Genomic DNA, 25295 nt, shown 5'->3' on the forward strand with positions numbered 1-25295 from the left:
TTCTATTTCTTGAGTATGTAATGGTATCATTGTGGCTTCAAGTTGCATTTCTCCAATTACTAGGGAGGCACAGTATCTTTTCATTTTTTTGTTTCATTCAGGTTTCTTCTTTCAAGAAATATTTGTATGTATATTGAGTATTCTTCTGTATAATTGTTTTTTTACTGAATTGTAGAAATACTTTATAAATTCTAAATATTCATATTTGTGAATATCCTCTTCCAGTCTGTAGTTTGTCTTTCCATCTTGTATGGTTTTTGATGTGCAAAATATTCAAATTCTAGTTTAATTAAATTTATCATTCTACATTTTTTTTATTTTTTAATGTGACTAGCAAATATTTTCTTACCCCAAGGTCACGAAGACATTTTTATAAATGTTCTTCTGTGTTTTAGAATTCTGCCTTTCAAATTTATATCTTTAGGAGAAATTTTTGTTTTGAGATTACCAATTGTCCCAATACCATTTACCAAAGTGTTCATTCTTTCATCTTGATAGGCAATGCCAGCCTGGTCATTTATTAAGACTCCATAGTTGTGGTGACCTATTTCTTTGTTTTCTGCTTTGTTCTGTAAACTTTTTTTCCATTTCTGTAAGCTAACCACACTAATTTGTTATATATTTAATTTTTACTGATATTTGGTAGAACAGATCCCACCATTTGTTCTTTTTGCCAAAATTATGCCCTTCTATGATACTTCAAAAGTGGATTTGTCCCACAGTATAAACTTTATAAACTTTATTGTATTTTGAATGAGTATATAGAATATGTAGTGAATTGACATTTTTTCATTCTTATGTCAATTTTTGTTTTTTTCTTATATAATTGGCCAGGATTTTAAATATTCTTTTTTTTAAATCACTGGCTTTTGTGAGCACTAACAATATGCTTTTAAATACTAATAAGATAGAACATTTTTTTCATGTTCCCATCTTAAAGAAAATTAATGCAATATTTTATTTAGGTTTAGAATATAAAACTTTTACAAATTAAGTAAGTTTCTTCCTTGCCCTAATATGCTAAGGATTTTACTCTTAATAAAAAATATTTAACATTATCAAAAGCTTTTTCTACATTGATTAAAATAATTATATCACTTTTCTCATTTGGTCTATTAATTTCACTAAATACATTAATCAATTTTATGATATTTTAAAAATCTTAAGTTTTGTGATAAAACTTGTATTTTAAAAATCTGTTCGATGTATTATTAAATTTATTTAGCTAATTATTTATTATTTTGCATCAAATTTCATTGATATATAAAAGAAAATAGCTGTTTTTAAAAAATTTGGTAACACTCGCACGTAAAACCTTCTTAGACTGTTTAGCCATTTGACAGAGCAAAACTTCAACGACAATTTCAGTTTCTTTATTGCTTATTGATCTGTTCAAGTTCTTTGTTCTCATAATCATAGAGAAAAGTAACACCCAATTTTCTTTGGGCATTTACTGACAGAGACGAAAACTTAGTTCAAGACTCATTGGTTTCGTTGCTAATATCAACCACTGTGATAACTATCATACAAACATATCTTTTTTCTTATTTCTAACTTTTAAGTTCAGGGGTACATGTATAGGATGTGCAGGTTTGTTACACAGATAAATGCGTGCCATGGTGGTTTGCTGCACAGATCATCCCATCACCTAGGTATTAAGCCCAGCATCCATTAGTTATTCTTTCTGATCCTCTCCCTCCTTCCACGCACCACCCTCTGACAGGCCCCAGGGTGTGTTGTTTCCCCACCATGTTTCCATGTGTTCTCATCATTCAGCTCCCACTTATAAGTGAGAACATGAGGTATTTGATTTTCTGTTCCTGCATTAGTTTGCTGAGGATAACTTCCATCTCCATCCATGTCCCTGCAAAGGACATGATCTCCTTCCTTTTTATGGATGCACAGTATTCCATGGTGTATATATACCACATTTTCTTTATCCAGTCTATCATTGATGGGCGTTTGGGTGAATTCCATGTCTCTGTTTTTGTGACTAGTGCTGCAGTGAACATACGCGTGCATGTATCTTCATAACAGAATGATCTATATTCCTTCGGGTATATACCCAGTAGTGGGATTGCTGGGTCAAATGGTATTTCTACCTCTAGGTCTTTGAGGGATTGCTACACTGTCTTCCACAATGATACAACCATATCTTGTTTTTGAAGATATCCCCACTAAATTTGGGGTATGGAGGAGGAACTAAATAGATAACATAGGGAAAATTACGTATTTAGAAGATGACTCTTTTGCTCTCCTGAAACACAGATTGAAGGCAGACATAATGAAGGGAGAAAAATAAATAAGAAAACTTATTACAGTAACTCAAGCATAAATTGAAGAGAATAAAGTGTATTGTTGCTGATTGTAAATAAAAGAAAAATGGTAGATGTCCAAAACAATAGAATGTGAAGTGAAATGTGAAAACAAATAGAAACTTTTAAAAATGGGAACTTGAGTTACATCATTTTGACAGAAAAAACAAAACATCTTACAAGGTAAAAGAAAAAGGCTGAAAGGAAGAACTGGTAGTGAATCAATTCAGTTATGTATCTTGTTGATGTAAGTATCTTTTCTTTCTTCCTCTTATGTTCCTGCCCTTGTGGAGGAAGGGTCGTTAATAGAGCACTCCTGGCTTCTCTCTCCGCTCTTACTTGCACCTCCCAAAAAAATGGAGGGATGACTTAAAAAGTTTTTTGGCATGAATTTCTTCTCTCTTTTATTTCTCCCCCTTCACCCATTTTTTCTTTGGGGTGAGCTGTCTCTAGAGAGTACTTTGCTCTATCCTATCTCTAAACCACTAGTTCTAGAAGATCAAACTCTAACCCCTCAATGAGGCCTCTGCCCAGGCCCAAAGCTCTCAGAAATGAGGTGACTAAAATGGTCCGATTCTGCATCTCAGTATTAGGATAGGGTATTTGTATTAGGAGAAGCCACATTTTCCAAAATCACTTTACCATTAATAACGGTTATATTTAACTTCTCAATCTGCCTATTCTTTTGTTTTACTTGTCAATGAGTTCAGAACTCAGGGATAAGAAAATGAGTGATATTTTTTGGCTTCCTCAAACACCGGCCATGCATCGTGACTCATATAAGATAAAATGCATGAATGTTTATAGATTTAAAATAAGGTTGATTGATTTGCTTAAGACTGAAAGAAGAATTTGTGAAACATTCACATAGAAGTGAAAGTTAAAATCCTGGAAATTTGAGTTTGAGCTGCAGCTTTGAGAATGCCTTATATAGGAAGAAATAAAGAAATGTCGTGTATACTCCAGGACACAGAGATTTACTTGGAATAATAAGGGATAAATCAGAAACCAAGGAAAAAGTCACTTTTAAGAAATAAAAATTTCTTGACAATATCAGACATCCCAGAGGGTTTGGAAAGAAGGACACAGGATGCAAATGATAAATTTCAGAAGCTACACCAATATGTGGTGGGAGCTGGGTGTCGTGGTGGTTATCCTAGGATTTTATGAGAGAGAAATTGAGACAGAACAAATCACAAATCATGAGACTCACAGGTCAAGAGTTTTTAGCACCTAAAACGTCCAATATTTCTGCATTTCCTGGGATCTTTACAGCTCTAGCATAGTCCACAAATACGCTTATCATGGATTGTTTTTCCTAAAGTAACTTGCAACATAAGAATAATAGAACTTTGATGGAGGGATTTATGGCATGTGTAGGTAAGTGTGTAAGTGTTGAAGACTGTGAGCGAATTAAATTTGTCAGAAACTGTGATAAAATTTGGCTTTTGTGGTTGACTGAAAGTTTCAACTTTCAGTTCTTCACTCCTGTGAGGTAAAAACAACAAAACACCCCCCAAACCCAAACAAACAAATAAAATCTCCTACCATCTTCTATTCTCTTCCTTCAACTTTACTTTCCATTTCTTGGTTTTTCTATACCAATTTTTTTCTTTTTTCTTTCTTTCTTTCTTTCTTTTTTTTTTTTGTATGCTGTTAAATACTTAAATAGTATTTAACTTCAGAGAAAAGCCTTGCTAAGGTTGGATTGGATTTGAGAGAGAAAGATTTGGTTGTATTTGTTGTTTATCTCTTGGTTTGTCTTCATCTCAAAGGTCTAAGTTATAATAAATTAATTCTAATTCTAAAGAGAACCATGAATCCAGTCTCAATGGGGAAAAAGTATTGATTTATATTTCCACCCTTGCCGCTATTCAAAGTTAGAAATTCCCAGTACTATCAACCCATATTTAATTCTGCAGATATTGATCCTAAAATGATACATAAATGCACTGTCATTGTTTTACATTTTTTTCCTCTGGGGAAATAGAGACTAGCTGCTCTAAATTTTTCACATTGTTTATAAATATTCACTATAGAGCAAGAAAATAGACTAGACAGGCACCAAATATCTTTATCACAACTCTAGTCTCCTTGCTAGTGCATAGAAGTCAATAGAATCCTCCATCAAAATTTTCTTATTTCTTGTTACATTTTTCGGTCTTCTAAAAAGTTTTATCACACTTGCTGGCAATTCAGGAAATTAAGTAGAAAGTTGTGTTTCATGATGACTCTCTGGCAGGAAGCAAGACCAGAAGTGTAACAGAAAGACTTCCACAGTTTTTTGACAACCTTACCCTCAAAATAGCAAGCTTCTAAATTTATTATTTACTATAAACTAAAAGTAAAAACAAAGATATTTGGGTGAATGCTTTAATACTTAAAAATCTAGCTAAACTGCTACTTCTAATTTTTTAATGTAGAGTTCTAGACAAAACATTGTCTCCTTCCTATCCTAATTATATGGTCTTTGGTTTCAACCTACCCAAAGATTGTACCCATGACCAAAGAAAGCCACTTACATGGATGAAATTCATGCTGACTTGATGAATATAAATGGCTGGAAGTGCATGACAGTTATTTGCAGTACTGTCAGTTTAGAAGAGATGTGTTTTTTCTTGTCTTTAAGAGTCACAGCATGAAATCAAACATACTCATTAAAATTTTATTATTTCATTTTATTCCTGGATTGTGTCCTGATCTATAAAACAACTATCCTAAGAAATATTTTTAAAATAAGTGCACAAATGCATACATGCTCTTTCTTTCTTTGGGATATTCCTGAACCTAAAGACATTTGAGGATTTTGCTTATATGCTCACCTTTGATCAGACCTCCTCAGCTCACACAATCATCATCTATCATGCAAAGCCCTTCTTTGTTTAATTCTACATTTAGTCTCTACTCCATCTCATTCCACTACTCAACGCCGCTCTCTCACTTACCATGATCACCCACCAGAATCTTTTGACAAGTATATTTTGATATTGTATATTTTTTTAAAATACAGTGTTGGTCCATGTACATAAGTGCAGTAAATTTACATAAATGATATTTTTCTATATATCTCATCCTGTTTCTTACTTTTTTACTCAAAATCTTTCAAAAATCTATCAACGTTGTACATACCTTTATTTATTTATTTATTTATTTATTTATTTATTTATTTTTGAGATGAAGTCTCGCTCTGTCACACAGGCTGGAGCACAGTGGCGTAATCTCGGCTCACTGCAACCTCCACCTCCCGGATCCAAGCAATGCTTCCTGCCTCAGCCTCCCAAGTAGTTGGGATTACAGGCACCTGCCACCACGCCTGGCTAATTTTTGTGGGTTTGTTGTTGTTGTTGTTGTTGTTGTTGTTTTTAGTAGAGATGGGGTTTCTCCATGTTGGCCAGGCTGGTCTCGAACTCCTGACCTCAGGTGATCCGCACATGTAGGCCTCCCAAAGTGCTGTGATTACAGGCATGAGCCACCATGCGTGGCCATACCTATATTTAATTGCTTCTGGTTGCTATATAATACATCATGTCAGGATTGATTACATTTTTGGAGAGCTTTATTGTCTTTTAATTTTTTAATTAAAAACATTTTTAATTAAAAATATATTTTTATTTTTTAAATTGACAGTTAAAATTATATGAATTTATTTGGTACAACATGACATTTTGAAGTATATATACATTGTGGAATGGTTAAATCTAGCTAATTAACAAATGCATTACCTCATATCATTTTTGTGGTGAGAACAATTAAGATCCACTCTATTTTTCAAGAATACAATGTATCTTTATTAACTATAGTCACCACGCTATAAAATAGACCTCTTGTACTTATTTTTCCTAAGGAGTGATTACATTTTATTTATTTATTCCACTATTTCTAGATTGCCTCTAAAATCCTACTTCTACAAATAATGCTACAGTGAAGATATTTAACCATGGTTCTAAAAGTTTTCTTATGCACTTATCCTACAGAGGAATGACTGTCTCGCATAGTATATATTTTCTTGATCAAAAGGTCTTGCCTAATCTAGGCGTTTATTAGTGTGCAAGTCTATCTACATCTCTGCCTTGCAGTGAATAAGGATTATTATTTGCCTACACCCCAACCATTATTTACTTTTATCCAACCTTCTAATTGTCAGTCCAGCTGGTGTAAAATTATATTGTTGCGATTTTCATTTTCTGATTATTAATGAATCTGAGTAAGTAACTAATTGGCATGTTTATGAGCTATTCCAGATTTCTTTTTGGGAAATTACCTATTTCTGAACTCTTGTTCTGGTAATGGATGATTCAACTATTTTTTTTCCCCTGTTGCTGATTTTAAGACCTCCTTGATCTCTGCTTTTTCCTCCCCTGATCTCATATTATTTTAAACACAAAGTAGCATTCCTCCATAAATGCTAGGTGAGTTATGCCCTCTTTGCTCTTTTTATGTAACTGTTGACCCTCTCTTTCTGTCAAACAATATTGGAAAAATGTTTCTTACCTGCCATATTCAATACCTACAAATGTTATGCTATTTTATGAGTAACTCCAGAACCATGAATTTGAAAGAATGTAGAGAGGCAAGAAAGTAGACACTCAGTATTCCGGGAAGCATAATTCATTATGCATTAATTCCTTATGTTACTTACATTATGAGCAAGGATTTTACAAGATAGCTAGTCTTTTCTCTTTCCTAGGCAGTTTCAAAACTCAAATCTTTCTCATGTGTTGAAAAACTGTCCATTTCTGATGTCACAAGGCTACTTCCTCAAATCTTTATGACACTGAGTTGCAGCAACCTTCTGTTTCCAGAATGTAGGGCAAGATGTAGAGAAGCATTTTCCTGGGTCATTTTAGTAAGAATGGATGTGTAGGGTGATGAGCTCCACTGTGACCATGCTGAGCACTGAATCTGAAGTGTCAGAAACGCCTATGTGTTACTTAATAAATTGTGTGTGTGTGTGTGTGTGTGCGCGTGCATGTGTATGAGAGAGAAAATTTGTGCTATATGGGAATCTCTATAGTGTGAGATTGAAGGCAGGACTCCCTCAGGGCATTTTCTAAGAACAGCATAGTTCATATACATTATATTTAGGGGCTCCGGATTGAATTCACAATTTTTCATTATGAACTAGTCTGGATTTGGTTAACCCTATGCACTCTGTGCTAAATTCATGAGGGACAGATAACTAATGGCCATGACAGAGGCGGGTAAAGATAATGGTGGGATTTGCGTTAAGTCAAGAAAGAACTGTTTGCAAGATGCAATACTAAGAGTAAGAACAGGGAATTTCTTAAGGATAACAGCCTACATTTACTAAGTATTTTAACTTCACAATAAAACGAGTTAATGCATATATAGAATTATATATACATTTTTAGAAAATTCTGGAAAACTGAAGGTAAATAACTTGTTTAATATCCCACCATAAGTGACAGCTGGGATTTGTACCCAGGCAGTCAGGGTCCAGAGTCAGTGATTAGTGACAAGAATGTATATCCTTGACAGCACGTTTCAGTGAAATAGTTGTTCAAGTCATGAATCTCGTTTTCAAGGCTACAACTCATTGAAAGAAGCTAACATAAAGTATGTATTATGATGAGACAGCGTGGCCTAACTTCAGAAAAATTTAAGGATACGAATAAACATGTATTCATAATGCATGGGTCCAGAAACCTGGCTATTATTGCTTCCCCAGACCCATTCTTACACTGTATTTAGACTCCAGTGACTACCGTTGACTGACTTCTGATTTTCCCAAATCCCTATTCCCTCTGTAGGGAAATATTGCCCAATTTTGCTTTTGTTTAATCAGGGCATAAATCTTAGATATCTAATCTGTTATAGATTTTCTTATATCAGAGTCAATCAACTCTGACTAGTGATGAAGGTGAAAGGAAGCGGTCATTACATGTCAATGATTTGACACAAGCAAATAGGAGAGACGAAGATTAGGCAGGAATTATGAATAATACATTCAGTACCATGATCACTGATATTTTTCTAATATCATCCACATTCATATTATCACCCTGTGTGTGATTTAAAACACTCACTCTCTCCTCAAAGAGATATTTGGCCAATGCATTCTGTGCTAACAGTACAGTTCCATAGAATAAGCTGTTCCCAGTATGAAAATTCAGTGCTGGTGTTGATGCCCTTCTGTATCCTTTGAAATTTTTAGACACCGTCAATCTATCCTATATAGAATAATAGGGGAAAGCAAGCAGAATATTCAATAATCACAGTTAATCGTAATTTCTGCTTACTGTTAACAAAACAAGAAATTACTGTAAACTTCATTATTGAGTCCTAATCATTGCAGCTATTCAGAAGCCATTCCTTTACTCACTTTCACCTTCTTCAGGCATTAAGCCAGTATATCTATCAATATTTTTTCAAATATAATGAGATCTTTATTACAGATGAATCAAAGTCCATTTTGATCTTGTCCTATAAGCTTCAGTTAATCTTTACAAATGGAAAAGCAATATAACACCTAAGGGCTCCTCTGGATTCTACTCTTAACTATATGGTTCCTATTACATACTACAAATATTATTTACTATATTGAAAATTAGTCATGTATTCATCCAAAATGTAACACATCTACCTTTTAAGAAAACAAACAAAATTTTGTTCTTATGTATAATAAGAAGCCAAGATGTCCAAGATTTTCTTTCTAATTTACTGAAACCATTATCATCTTTCCTGGTAGAAATGTCATTCTAGTCAGTGGTGAACCTCTAGATCACAGAAACCAGTATAGAGTTAAAGAAAGATTTGAGATAGTCTAGTATGAGCAATGTTTTGGAAAATTCTTAGCCACTTTCCTCCTTAAATATCACTTCTGCCCCATCTTTTCTGTCTCCTTTGTGGAAACTGATTGTATGAATATTAGATGCACTCTATCTTCTGTGCATTTTGTTTTCTGTGTTTTTTAGCCATTTGTCTCTTGGTACTACATCCTGGATAATTTCTGCTCATCTGTTTTGAAGTTTACTTATTATCTCTTGTGGTATGTCTACCCCACTTAATTTCCATTCTTTATTTTATTATTTTGATTTCAGTTATGATGTTTTTTAGTTGTACATTCACATTTGTTTTTTGGGGTTTTTTTGGTTGTTGTTTGTTTTTTGAGATGGAGTCTTGCTCTGTCGCCCAGGCTGGAGTGCAGTGACATGATCTTGGCTCACTGCAACCTCCGCCTCCCAGGTTCAAGCAATTCTCCTGCCTCAGCCTCCCGAGTAGCTGGGACTACAGGCGCATGTCACCATGCCCAGCTAATTTTTGTATTTTTATTAGAGACAGAGTTTCACCATATTGGCCAGGCTGGTCTCGAACTCCTGACCTCATGATCTGCCCACCTTGGACTCCCAAAGTGCTGGGATTACAGGCATGAGCCACCATGCCTGGTCCACATTTGGTTATTTTTATAGTTCCAAATTTCTGCCAAATTTTTCATGATTACTTACTTCTGCTGATTAAGAAAATAATAGCTTTTGGTTGGTGGCAAATCTTATAGATGAGGTCATCAGTGAGCAACTGTTTATTTATTATTGTAAAGTTAATTATCTGAATTAGAGCTCCTATAGGTTTAGTTCAATTTTCGGTTGTTTATCTTGGCTTTTGTTTAGATTAACATGTATGAAGGACTGTCTCTTGATCAGAGGTACAACTTTCCTTTCACAATAAAAGTCTTTGGGGTTTATCACTGCTTGGAAAATTTTGATTTAGACAGGACCCATCAGGATATTGGGTAAAATATTACTCTTGAAAGTCTTAACTTTCTATCAGAGAAATTGTTTATCTCTACTAGGTCCTAGTAACAGATTCACACTTACTGCAGATCAGTGGAAGAAAGATCAGTACTCCAAAACTTAAAGTACATTTATTATTGCCCAAGATTCCAATTAGTTGTGAAATTTTTGTGTACAAACACCAAAAATTTGTGGCCACAAACATCTGTAATTTTATAGATTGTGAAGAAAATATGTGGTTCAGGAAAAGACTGTTTCATTGCCCTCAAGACTGATGCTAAAATTTCTTGTCATAAGGCTGTCACTCAAATTTGTTTAGTGAATTGCTGTAGATGATCTAGTAAAATGTCCAGCTCTGGAGTGTACTGTTTTCAAAATGTAGAAGCCCAATCAAGGATCAGGCCTCTTTCTTTGTAGTTAGTGGTTACAGAGATAGCATTCTTGTTTGCTTGTTTGTTTGTTTATTACGAGACTATGGAATGTCCCTCTGGGCTCAAGGCCAGATAAGTCAAAGGCAGTCACTGGAATGCAGAGCCTTAGATACTAACCCTAGGTTAGATAAGACTCAGGTTCTGAGTCTTACCAGCTCAAGAAAAAAGGAAGAAACTGGCACCTGAAATGCTCAACATATTTATAAGGGTTAGGTACAGGAATGTGTCTATGTAACAATAAAAGACCCCTGGTGGACAAAGTGGTCTCAATAGCTACTAATTCCCTTTTCTTCTAATGGGTCAAGTCTCTGTTAAATTGCCAGAGATGGGTGAAAATGAGCCATATTTGTGTCTTTGCCTAAAGCTATCTTGGTCTGGATTTTGAAATGGAATTCTCTTAATTGAAGTTTCAGTTATGTCACTGAGACCATTGAGACTATAGTTCAAAGTAAGGTTTGACACCAACATGCAGAAGTTGCAAAAAGAGCTGTAAGAGAAAATTAGTCATGTATCTCAGTTAACTGTGGTTAAATTCTGTTCTGTAAAAGTGGTTATCAATTTAGGTAGAAATGCAAAGAAAATTTATTTGAAGAGAGTTTCTTCTTGGTGAGTCTCACCATTCCCAAAGAAAAATCTGTTTTCCTACCTCCTAAACTTAGGCCTTGTGAAAGGGCTTCAAAGGGATTCAGTAGAATGCTTGGCATATATGCCCCCTGCTGTTTGTGAGATGATCACTAAACTAGTGTGTGAGTCATTCTTTAGAAATCTAAATGGCTAGATGGGTTGGCTGAGGACCTGTGTCAGAGAAGAACATGAGCCACGGTTTTAGGAAAATTTCATTTCCACAATCTGTCGCAAGAGAGAATGAATGTTTCCTTGAACCAGATATGGATCCTAATTGGAAGAAAGAGTGGCGTAGGATTATGTTGGATGCTGCCGAGGTGACCACCTGGAGTAAAGAAAAAACTCGGCAAAAAGAAGCTGAAGTTGACACCATATGCACAGGCGTCGAGGAAGAAAGAACCAGGAGAAAGAGAGAAATGCATTTGCCTTTTCTATAAAACAATAGCTGACCAGTCTACTGAGATTGGGGAGTAGGGGAAGGAAACATTTTCAAAAGGAAAATGAGAGCACCTGATGAGAAAGCCTATTAGGTTTAGAAAAGAGTTATGCCAGAACAGTGCCAGATAGGTGCTCCTGTCCCCGCCCTTTCTTCTACTCCTTTCTTCAACCTCAAGGATCAGAAGTCATGACTAAATGAATAGAGAGGCTGGGACTGGCAAAGCAAAGTGAGAAGAGCCTGACTTTGCTGCTCCATCTCGCTGCGGCTTGACTTATCTCAAAGAGTGGAGACCCAAATGGAATTTAAATTTGTATTACTATTGCACTGAACCGGGCTTATAAAGTCACCAAAAAAGTCTGTGTTCTATGAGTCTTAGTGACCATAGAACTTTTAGCACCTAATATTCACAAGAAAAGACAATGTACGCTGTACTTTTTTTTTATCCAGTTAGGGGAAGAACTGGCACTGCAACATTTAAAGTGATCATGGAAAAATAATAATAAAGTGCTTTATATTCACATCTCATGAATCATGTTTATTCAATTCGCTGATTGTACTAGCAAAACTTTTTAAAAAGAAGTTTAGTTTTTTGTCCTTTTTTGTCCTAACTCAACTTCTTTTTAAAAAGTTTTGCTAGTACAATCAGCGAATTGAATAAACATGATTCATGAGATGTGAATATAAAGCACTTTATTATTATTTTTCCATTATCACTTTAAATGTTGCAGTGCCAGTTCTTCCCCTAACTGGATAAAAAAAAAAAAAACCACCGCATGTTCTCACTCATAGGTGGGAATTGAACAATGAGAACACATGGACCCAGGAAGGGGAACATCACACATCGGGGACTGTTGTGGGGTGGGGGGAGGGGGAGGGATAGCATTAGATGATATACCTAATGCTAAATGACGAGTTAATGGGTGCAGCACACCAACATGGCACATGTATACATATGTAACAAACCTGCGTGTTGTGCACATGTACCCTAAAACTTAAAGTATAATAATAATAATAATAATAAAAAGTTTAGAAAATAACTTTTAAAATTGCATCATGCTTAGATTTTAATTACTGCTAATGTTAGAGTCAGCACTTTTTTTTTAACATTTGCCGTGTCACCTTTTGCAAAGCAATTGGGTGACTAACACTTTAGATTCCACTTATTTGTAGAAACTCTTGCAGATCTCCCCTTTAACATTTCATTTCATTCTATTTTTAATCCTAGATGAGAGAAATGTGGATCTGAAGGGAGACATTGAATTTCTTAAAAAAAATTTACATTTCTGAAAAAAGTTGCTGTGTAATATAACTGTCAAGATTTAAATCATCCACATGAAACTGACTGTATTCAGGTTCCAGAAATGTTTCAATTGATAAATACAGAAAATGAAAAAGGAAAAAAGAAAGTAATAATCCATGGTTACACAAGACAGCTGTACTCTTTTCTCTGGGCTTTTCTATTGTCAGTTTGATTAATGGGATGTCTTTAAATGTATCTCCTTTTGGATATCTTATATCTCAACGAGTCTATTTCATGTTTTTGCCACCAACATTTCCAGTAGATTTCTTCTAACATGTCAGAATGACAGATAAGTTTCCGTAGTCAGCCTTATAGAGAGCTCATTATTGTTTCAAACCAGTGCAATTGCCCTTAAGGTTCCCTAACCAGAGGGCCTTTGGAGGGCCATCTCATTTCCGAACTCACGATGAGTAAAGGTGGCATTTCTGGGCTTAAAATAAGGGTATAAGTCACCAGTTAAAGTCAAGTACTAATTTTTGCAAGATAATCTCCTGAGCTGATAGAAAATAAAAATATTAAATATTTTAAATGCATTGTATGGGCTGCCAAATTTTTTAATGTAAGCTATCTGTAATTTCTTTTTGTATTACTTAGCTAGTAATAGTAGAATAATCGAACTTTTTAAATTTATTTAGTTCACTTTCTTAGGAGGAAACTTTGAATAAAGCAGCATTTCTACAATATATAATGGCAATAAAAGATCATCAGTTTTGATTCTAGAAAATATTTATAAACTATGTACACACCTATGTCATTTACTCCCTAAAACACATGTCTAGATCACAGGGTTTAACTATCTTCCCTAAAATTATTTCTTTCTGTCAAATATTTGTTTAAAAAAAATGAATGTGGGCCGAGTGTGGTGGCCCACGCCTATAATCCCAGCACTTTGGGAGGCCCGGCAGGCAGGTCACCTGAGGTAGGGAGTTCGAGACCAGCCTGGCCAACATGGTGAAACCCTGTCTCTACTAAAAATACAAAAATTAGCCAGGTGTGGTGGCGCACACTTGTAATCCCAGCTACTTGGGAAGCTGAGACAGGAGAATTGCTTGAACCTAGGAGGCAGAGGTTGCAGTGAGCAGAGATCATGCCACTGCACTCTAGCCTGGGCAACATAGTGAGACTCTATCTCAAAAAAAAAAAAAAAAGAATCTTTGTGTTTATAAAGCACAGTTCAATCTGTCAGTAGAAAGACCAAACAAATTGTAACGTGTCATGCAAAACCATGTAAAAATATTCACAACTCAATTGCAAAATCTTTTAAATGTCCTGAGAAGTTACGTGATTCTAAAAATGTGGAAGAGCTTAAGATTATATTTAGTTTTAGACTTTTTAGACTCAGAGAAGATATTTACATCTTTTAAGAAGAGACACAATGTGTAATTCAATAAAGTGAGTAACATGGGTGAGAACTGCAGACTAAAGACAAAGAGAATTAGGTAATGTGAGCAATTTAAGATTTTGGACTGCTTTGTGTCCATTTTAATGTGTAGGCACCTTTCAACTCTAGAAAGAAAACTAACTACAGCAAGGTTTAAAAGAGTCAAAGCACTATTATTAATACTTTTGTGTTAAGAAGGAACCACTTCTCTTTTTTCGATGGTTTATATAGTTGAATATATTTGAGATAACTTAGCCTAATGGAATCTTAAAGTATAATTTTCAAAACAGTAAAATCATGAATTTCACAAAAATAGAAAATGAACACTACCAAAGATTTTGTTTATTTACTGATTGTCGAAGAAACAAGTAAAGTTTTAAAACTGGTTCAAATGAGAATATGGCTTTCAGAGACTTATATTCTCTTTCAGACCAAATTTATTTGTGTTGTCATCTTTAGGGATCATTTTTAAGATTAATCATTTTATGATAAATCATTTTTATAATTAACCATTTTATTTTTATGATCAGAAAACCTGCATCATTTTCAATTTTTACAATTTCTATATCTACAAAATTGTAAACTGGTCAATTAACAGTGCACCTTGACTACAGAATTAGAAAACACCCAAAAGACTAGTAAACATTACCTAGAACCCCACCATACCCAATAATTTCTTACATCCCTTCCAAAAATTTGACATTTTTTTCCTGAGAAGAGTTAGAGTTCTGTAATTTTAAATTACAATGTGTAATAAAGTAATTAATTTAGATTTGTGATTATAAACAAAAATATTTATAATGTTGAAATATTAAAGACTTTTACTTCTATTTAATTTTAGTATGTTAGATTTCTTATTTAATTAAGTATGCAGAAAGATGTTATTAATTTAAAAAACAGATCTGTTTAAAATGAATACTAAATTTATAAATGCAGTTAAAAATATTGGAAAATGTTTAAATAAATTTTTTAAAGAGACCAGACACATTCGATGTCCAAAAATAATTATTAAAATCTGTCGGAGTTGTAAGGTAGAATAATATTGCCATGCTGAGCTCAAAATTATAATAATAACTAAGTTTTGAACTGCAGCTTTCATATAATATCTGTATAAAGAAGATAAACCTGTAAGAGGTCTTTTCTGCATATAAACTCAACCAAAAATTTAACACATATTGAAAACTAGTATATTATGCCTCCCTTTAGCACATTTTTTGCTATTGCTTCTTTTTCATGTCAATGTATAAATAAATGCCATACATCGAATAAGTCAAATTTCAACAATATACAAAAATTTTAACATCTACTACTAAATTATTCTCCTGATCATTATATGGCAAAATCTTTCTTCTAAGTAATTAATTTTTCACTCCTATCATATTTCCCTTTGTCTATATATCTCAATTCAGTATAAAGATTTTTAAATTTTCCTACTGGATTTTTAACTTCTTTTTAACATTCCAAATGGCTTAATAAATACAGTACTGAAAACAAATATGTTATAAACAAATGCCCTCTGGTTGTGTCCACTTGGTAAGTTCATGAGAAATTTCTGCCTCAACTACTGAGCCAATGCATGCGATCTGTTTCTGCATTAGCAAGGGACATTCAACATAAAGATCTCAACAGTAATTTATGATTAACCTTAAATTCTGTGTTACTAAAATAATAGATCTTTCTCTCATCAACTTGGGCCTTTTGGGTTTTCTATAGTGTCAAAACATCACTAACAGATTTATTTTTGGTAATAGTATTTTATAAGATAAGTTTTTGATTACCAATCTTAACTTACAAACAAAAGAAATTACTGTAATTTAAAAGATATTTGGTCTGTCTCATAGTCAACTAAGAATCAAGAGTAGGTGGATGAGTAGTCTCCTAAACAAGTTTTATTTCCATTACAATTTATCATATACTTAAGTATTTTATCAGAAAAGTTAATTTTTTCTCAGGAGAAAATTGTGAACCACATTGTACAAGAGGTTCTATCCCAAAGTTTAAAAATTGTCTTTATTGACAAGACCTAACATTTATAGAACGTTTCACCTAACAGCTGCAGAATATTCTTTTCATCAGCATATGAAACATTCTCCAGGATTGACCATACGTTAGGGAACAAAACAAGTCTCAAATAACTTTTAAAAATCAAAATTATATCAAGTGTCTTTTTGGATCACAACGGAATAAAACAAGACATCAATAACAAGAGGAACATTTGAAGCTATACAAATACATGGAAATTAAACAACATGCTCCTGAATGACCAATGAGTGAAGTAAAAAAATAAGAATGAAATTTAAAAATTTCTTAAAACAAATGAAGATAGAAACACAACATACAGAAACCTAGGGGAGACAGCAAAAGCAGTATTAAAGACAAGTTTGTAGCAATAAATGCCTACACCAAAAAATTAGAAAGATTTCAAATAAAGAACCTAACATTGCACTTCAAGGAACTAGAAAAGCAAGAGAAAAAAAAACCCGAAATTAGTAAAAGGAAAGAAATAATAAAAATCAGTGTAGAATTAAATAAAATTGAGGCTGAAAAATGCACAAGATCAACAAAACAAAAGTTCCTTAGACCCAAATAAATAAAATCAGAACTGAAAAAGGAAATGTCACAATGAATACCACAGACATAAAAAGGATCTTAGGAGACTACTATGAACAGCTGTACACCAATAGATCCAAAAACCTAGAGGAAATGGATGAATTCCTGGACAATCTATCAAGACTGAACTAAGAAAAAAATAGAAAACCTTAACGGACTAATAACAAATAATGAGACGAAACCACTATTTATTATTAAGACTTTTTATTTAAGCAACAAAATACTTAAATTAAAAGTCCTCCAAAAAATAAAATTCAACACTGGATGTCTTCACTACTAAATTTTTCAAACCTTTAAAAAAGAATTAATACAAATTCTCCTCCAACTATTCCAAAAACTTGAAGCAGAGGGAATTATTTCTAATTCATTCTATGAGACCAGCATAACCCTGATACCAAAACCAGAGAAGGACCCAATTTTTTAAAAAAAGAAAGCTAAAGGCCAATATCCTTAATGAACCTAGATACAAAAATTCTCAAAAAACAAAACAAAACAAAAACTAGCAAACTGAATCCAACAACACATCAAAAAAATAATATACTATGATCAAGTGGGATTTATCCCAGGATTGCAAGGATGTTTAAACATACACAAATCAATACATGTCATACATCACATCAACAGAATGAAGAACAAAAACCATAGAATCATCTCACTAAGTGCAGCAAAAGCATTTCATAAAATTCAACATCCCTCCACGACAAAAACTCTCAATAAATTAGGTATAGAGAGAAAGTACTTCAACATAATAAAGGCCATATATGACAAACTCACAGCTAACATTTTACTGAATGGGAAAAAAGCTGAAAGATTTTCCTTTAAGAATTAGAACAAGACAAGAATGCTTACTCTCACCACTGTTATACAACATAGTACTGGAGGTCCTAGGCAGAGCAATTAGACAAGAGAAAGAAATAAAGGGCATCCAAATTGAAAAGGAGAAAGTCAAATTCTCCCTGTTTGCAGACAACAAGATCAATATATAGAAAAACCTAGACAGCCGGGCGTGGTGGCTCATGCCTGTAATCCCAGCACTTTGGGATGCCAAGGTGGGCAGATCACGAGGTCGGGAGATCGAGACCATCCTGGCTAACACAGTGAAACCCCGTCTCTACTAAAAATACAAAAGAATTAGCCAGGAGTGGTGGTGGGCGCCTGTAGTCCCAGCTGCTCTGGAGGCTGAGGCAGGAGAATGGCATGAACCCGGGAGGCGGAGCTTGCATTGAGCCGAGATCGCGCCACAGCACTCCAGCCTGGGCGACAGAGTGAGACTCCGTCTCAAAAAAAAGAAAAAAGAAAAGAAAATCCTAAAGACTTTGCCAGAACAAATCTGAGAGCTGATAAATGAATTCAGTAAAGTTTCAGGATACAAAATTAATATACAAAAATAAGTGGCATTTCTATACATGAACAGTGACCTAGCTCCGGAAAAAGACCTGACCTAGACCTGAAAAAGAAACCAGGAAAGCAATTTGACTTACCATAGCTACCAAAAACAGAATAAATAATAAAATACCTAGGAATAAATTTAACCAAGGAGGTGAAAGACCTCTACAAAGAAAACCACAAAATACAGATAAAAGAAATGGAAGAGGACACAAACAAATGGAAAGGCATCCCATCCTCGTGCACATACACACACACGCACACACACACACACACACACACACACAGACACACACACAGAGAGAGAGACAGAGAGAGAGATCAATGGAACAGAATAAAGAACTAAGAAATTAATGCACATATTTATGGCCAACTGATTTTTGACAAAGGTGCTGAGAATACTCACTGGAGAAAGGATGGTCTGTTTGATAAATGGTCTTAGGAAAACTGAATATCCATAAGCAGAAGAATGAAACTAGACTCCCACCTCTCACCAATGTAAAAATCAACTCAAAATACATCAAAGGCCTAAATGTAAGATGTGAAATAATAAAAGTACCAGAAGAAAACATAAGGGAAATGCGCAAGACATTGGTCTGGAAAAGATTTTATGAAGAAGACCTCAAAAGCACAGGCAACGAAAGGGATTATATCAAATAAACAAATGGGACTATATCAAACTAAAAAGCATATGCACAGCAAAAGAAACAACAAAGTAAAAAGACAACATACAGAATGGGAGAAAATATTTGCAAAGTACTAATTTGACAAGAAATTTATGTCCAGAATGTACAAATAATGACAACATCTCAACAGCAAAAAAACACAGCAAGTGATCTGATTAAAAAATAGGCAAATGATCTAAACAGACACTCAAATATATGAAAAAAAAGCTCAACATCACTAATCATCAGGGAAATGCAAATCAAAACCACAGTGAGGTATCATCTTACCGCAATTAGGATGACTATAATAAAAAAAAAAAGAGAAAAAATAACAAATGCCAGTAAGGATGCAGAGACATGGGAATGCTTATACACTGTTGGTGGGGGTGTAAGTAAGTACAGCCACTATGGATAACAGCATGGAAGGTCCTCAAAAAATTACATATGAAACTACCATAGGACCCAGCAAATCCACTGCTTGAAACTTACCCAAAGGAAAAGAAATCGTTATATCACAGAGACATAAGCACACCTTCATGTTTATTACAGCATCATTCACAATAGCCAAGATATGGAAGCAACTGAAGAGTACAACAGATGAATGGATTTTTTAAAAGGTGATATATATACACAACAAAATACTATTTAGCTATAAAAAAAGAATGAAATCCCATCACTCACAACCACATGGAGACATTATGTTAACACTGGTGGACATTATGTTAAGCAAAACCAGCTAGAAGCAGAAAGTTAAATACTTTATTTTCTCATTCATGTATGGAAGGCAAAAAAAAGTTGATCTCATCGAAGTAAAAAGTAGAACAGAAGATACTGAAAGCTAGGAAGAGTGGGGATAGTAAGAGATTTGGTAAATAATATCTAGACAGGAGAAATAAGTTCTAGTGTTCTATACCACTGTAGGAAGACTATTCATAACAGTAATAGACAGTTTCCAGTAGCTAGAAAAGGGATATAGAATGCTCTCAAAACAATGATAAGTGTTTGAAATGATGGATATGCTAATTATGTGTATGGAAATATCACTCTGTAACCCATGAATATGTACAATTATTATTTGTCAATTAAAAAATAAAATTTTTAAAACAACTTTATTTTGCACTGGGTTATTGTGAAAAGACACGTCTTATCATAAATGACACAGATGTGTGTTACTTGAACCCAAGCCTCCGATATGTCTTTACTGTCTACTACAGCATATGAAATTTATCAGAAAAATTATTTTGAAGAATCTTTTTTAGAAAGTTTTATTGCTACTACTACAAAAAACAAAGATTATTAATTAATTCCTTTTTTTTTTTTTTGAGACGGAGTCTCACTCTGTCACCCAGGCTGGAGTGCAGTGGCACAATCTTGACTCACTGTGACCTCTGCCTCCTAGGTTCAAATGATCCTCCTGTCTCAGCCTCCTGAGTAGCTGGGATTACAGGCGCACACCACCATTCCCAGCTAGTTTTTGTATTTTTAGCAGAGACGAGGTTTCACCATATTTGTCAGACTGGTCTCAAACTCCTGACCTCAGGTGATCCACGTGCCTCGGCCTCCCCACCTGCTGGAATTACAGGCGTGAGCCACCGTGCCCAGCCTATTATTTAATTCTTAAACAAAATACTGCTTTCTATGAAAAATAACCAAAAGGATATATTGTCTCATCCTAATAATTAAGAATTTATTAAATATCAGTTTTGCTGCTTGGTTAAATATTTAAACTAATTGGTATTATGCATTTTTGTGATTCTTTTATTACTAAATTGTAAGTATGTGTGCTAGAAGCAGCAACAAGAAGAGACATTTAGTAGATATGTTCAAATATGAAAATTCAGTCTCAGAATTTTGGGACACCTTGCTATTCTTTTCTATGGATAAACAGATACTTCATTACTGATAGCATTTTCCATTATAATATCTCATCCAGATTTCACAATGAAAAGTGGTCACTTTTATGAAATAAGAAGAATGGACTAAAACATATTTTGGTTTTAAACTTAAGCATATTACTCCAGTAAAAATATACACAAAAGTGATGTGATTACAACCACGTGTGTGTTTCTTACCACTACACAAAGAGGCATAATGTGTGTAAAGCAGTGTCTGTGTTTCACATCGTATTAGTCTGAAAACATAGTAGGCTAGTTTACAATAAAAAATAAATCCTGTAGATAATATATTTGAAGGCGAGCAATCATTTTATATTTGCAAGATTTTCATATAAGAGCATTTACGTAGAATATTTTAAGTATAGGACACATACATATATCCATTTTAGCTGGTGCTTACTAAATGTTTATTTAATTCATGATAATTTGATCTCACATTCATTGAACTTTTGAGCAGTACTGACTGGTTTCCCAAAATATACTGTAGGGTAGGACAAATGTTCAGTATAATTCAAGATACACAACGTAACAAATCAGAAGCCACTGTTGTATGAGTTTGGTGAAATAATAAATTAATCATTATATAATCAATAATGAACTGTAGTGACTGTTTTGCTCCCAGAGGAATATCTGTCACCATATTCTGATAATCTTACATAACTAAATAACAATGCTTGTAATTAAAATATTATAATTTGATAGCTTAGGCCTGGCACAATGGCTCATGCCTGTAATCCCAGCACTTTGGGAGGCCGAAGCAGGCAGATTGCTTGGGCCCAGGAGTTGAAGACCAGCCTGGGCAACGTGGAGAAACCCTACCTCTACAAAAAAAAAAAAAAAAAAAATTAGCCAAGCATGGTGATGTGCACCTACAGTCCTAGCTACTTGAGAAGCTGAGACAAGAAAACCTCTTAAACCCAGGAGGCAGAGGTTGCAGTGAGCCAAGATCACACCATTGCACTCCAGCCTGAGCAAGTGGAGTGAAACCCTGTTTAAAAAAAAAAAAAAAAAAAAATTGACAGTTTAAATGTGTCAAAGTACAGAGAGACATTATGTTTATCGATCTGTAGTAGAACAAAATGTCATCAGATCAATTTCTTTATCCCCACTCAAATAGTAAGCCTGATATTAAGAGATCTCCAAATTGTATTATAAACAATTTTATATCATGGACAATATAACAAAAACAGATAATTTTAATACTTCATTCCTAATCTATAGAAAGTGCTTTGGGTACTTCTAATATGTCAGACAATGATGTGAAATTTAGAAATAGATACAAATGCAAAAACAATCACCTCCTCAAGGCTGACTTTTTCCAGGGTCAGGGCATACATCTGGACTGACAGTTAACCCACCTGTTTTGCAAATCCTTGTTTAGTTATTTCTTTCTCTGAAAAATCTATGACAAATATTGTTGGATGAAGGAACTATCTTGTTGTACATAAGGCAAACATATAACCTTGTCTTTCTACACTATGAAATTATAGGATTTCCAGTGTCAGCAATTATAAAGAGTAGAAACTGTTAAATGATACATGTTCTGTCGTTTTCTACTGTGCATCCTTTTTAAAACTTAAGAAATAATTGCTTTTATTTGTAGCACTTCACAGTTCACCTAGGATTTTATATTCATTATCATAAGTAATCCTGCAAGGATTCTATGACATAAATACATTAGATGTGATTGTTGTACTTTTAAAAGGTCACACAACTGGTAAACACAAGAACCAGTGATATATGCCAAGAGTTTTTGAGTGTTAGACTACTGTAATTCCCTTTATAGCAACTTGCCATAAAAGAGCTGCTATCATTAAAACAATGTGATATATTAAAGGATATTATTAAATAGTGGTTTTGCATAGACAATGTATTAAATGTGAGTTCAGAGGCAGTTCTGCATTCAAGAGACAAAGTATTCTTTTTTTAATATTTAAATTCCCCCTTCCTAAAGAAAACAGTTGTAAAAGATGTCTAATGACTCCAATAAAAAGTAATTTACCTCCTAATTTTAAATGGAGAAATACTAATCTCTAAGAGGTATTTTCTTGAGGCAGCATTTTTGTAGTTACATATGCTTGAGAATTTCCTACAATTAAACAGTGAAAAAAATATTGACCTTAAATACAGCAGGCAAGTTCCAATTTATATTCCTATATGAAGCCTACTCTCTCTCCTAGAATGGAACATAAAAATGTCCTTTTCTCTCAGATGCAGGCATCTGAAACCAGGGTTCTCTTCCTATTTATCATTGATCTATCACTAAAGCAGTAACTAGAATATTTTTAAAAACTAAATAAAAATTTGGTTAATCTAACTGAATTTTTAAACAAAACCATTTGTTTATTTTAATCCAGTTTCAACCACATTTTAACCTTTAATTCTTATTCATAGACTAAAATGGCTTCATTGACATTTATTTTTATTTTTATGCTGAGTTTTTAAATAAAATTGAGAAGTATATGTAGAATAATCAACTAAATAGGATAAAGAAAAGATAAAAGCACCTTTTTATTAATACATATAAATATGGCAATTGAAACCTTAATTTCTGTAACTTGTTCCAACCAAATATACTTAAATTTACACTTCATTTAACCTTCCTAAGCACTACCTCAATTCACTAATGAAATACATTCTTGATCTAGCCATCTGTGAGGGTTTCAAGAGCTGGTTGACTCAAAATATTTCTTAAGTACCAGTGTAACCTGCCTTCTCTCATGGTCACTGTGGAGGCTAAAGCAACACTATCTTTTACGCTAATCTGCCATGTTGACTACTGATTGACCCCAGTACCAGAAATATCTCTAAGATTTCTACTTTACTAATAACAGCACCTACTTACTGGTAAATTCTACCCTTAGGTCAAAACCACCTTAATCTTATGATAAACACATACTTGCCATAAATCCTGCTCTTGAGCAAATTGTAGTCTATGACACACATAGTCTGTGACACATATATCCCTGAAGGGGATAAAATGACTTCAATTGTCTTACATATCTCTTCTGAAGCATGCATACCCTTTGCCTATTTTATATAAGCCCTTGGTCTGGCATAACCATGTGGGAAGTACCATCTTCTGGCTGCCCCAGGCATGGCTTCATTCCATAACTCCCTATTAAATGTTTCTTTCTGAGAAACTGGATTTGTCAGCCTCTTTCTTCAGCCTCTTAGCTCCTTTGGCCTTTGGGGTTATGCTGGCATAGACCTGCTCACCATGGAATAGCCATCAACCATGGCAACAACACCAGGCAGCAACTGAAGACCTATTAAAAGAAAGGACCCAAAAAATAGGGTACAAAAAATTCAATAAGACAGTGTTAATATATGAACATGTGTGTATGTGTCATTCATATGCATATTTATTCAGGAATCTGTTGACATTTGATTGTGTAAACATTTATAAACCACAAACATTATTTATCACCAGCCTTTGGCAACGAATACTATTTGGGGATGTTAGATAAATTAACAAGAGTAATATATGTAAGGAATATAGTGAGATTCAAAAGAAATACTGAAAATTAATTCTCCAAAAATGGGCATTTCCCCTTTATAATGCATTCCTGATTCCATGACATTGGCAATGTTGCTTATGTGACCTGGAATTTCCACCCTTCTCACCCCTGCCTTTTTAAGTTTTACTCATCCATCAAGTTTCAACATATGTATTTATCTTCCATGGATCTTCTAGGAAAACAAAAACCCAAAGTCACCCTTTATTTTGCTTATAGATATTGCTATATGACTGTCATTTAACTTCCTAAATTTTGGGGTACATTTTGGTTTTTACCTATACATCAGTTATAGTTTCTGACTTTAAGTGTAATTGCCTCTGTTTTTCTTTCCCGCTGCACAGACAAAATAATTCACAGAGACCATGACATTGAAGTAAAGAAAGAGTTTAACTTTATGGGAGGCCAGTAACACAGGAGATGGAGTTACCACTCAAATCAGTCTCCCCAAAGGCTTGGAGGTTAGGATTTTTAAAGAACAGTTTGTTGGGCAGGGAACTAGGAAATGGGTGCTGCTGATTGGTTGGGGAAGCAATTATAGGGGTGTGGAAAACGGTTCTCATCCACTGAGTCCACTTCTGGGTGGGGGCCGCAGTACCAGTTGAGTCATGAATCACAAATCCAGGTGGGATCAGTCTAAAAGCTATCTCAAAAGACAAATTTTAAGTTTTACAACAGTGATGTTATCTATAACAGCAATTGGAGAAGGGACAAATCTTGTGACCTCTGGCCACATGACTCCTGAACAGTAAGGGATTATAGAAACTATGCCTACATTTTAGCAGAATTGAGGTCTTGCCCATAATCCTAATCCCGTGGCCTTTCATTAGTCTTACAAAGATGGAGAGGGAATCAGTTTTAGGGAGGGGCTATTATCATCCTTACTTCAAAGTTAAACTACAAATCAAATTCTACCCATGGTAGATCAGCCTGTCTGATGCCCAGAAATGAGCAAAGACAGCCAGCCTGTGAAGTTAGAT

The sequence above is a fragment of the Gorilla gorilla genome, chromosome 3, assembly GCF_029281585.2.
Source record: "Gorilla gorilla gorilla isolate KB3781 chromosome 3, NHGRI_mGorGor1-v2.1_pri, whole genome shotgun sequence".
NCBI classification, from domain to species: Eukaryota; Metazoa; Chordata; class Mammalia; order Primates; family Hominidae; genus Gorilla; species Gorilla gorilla.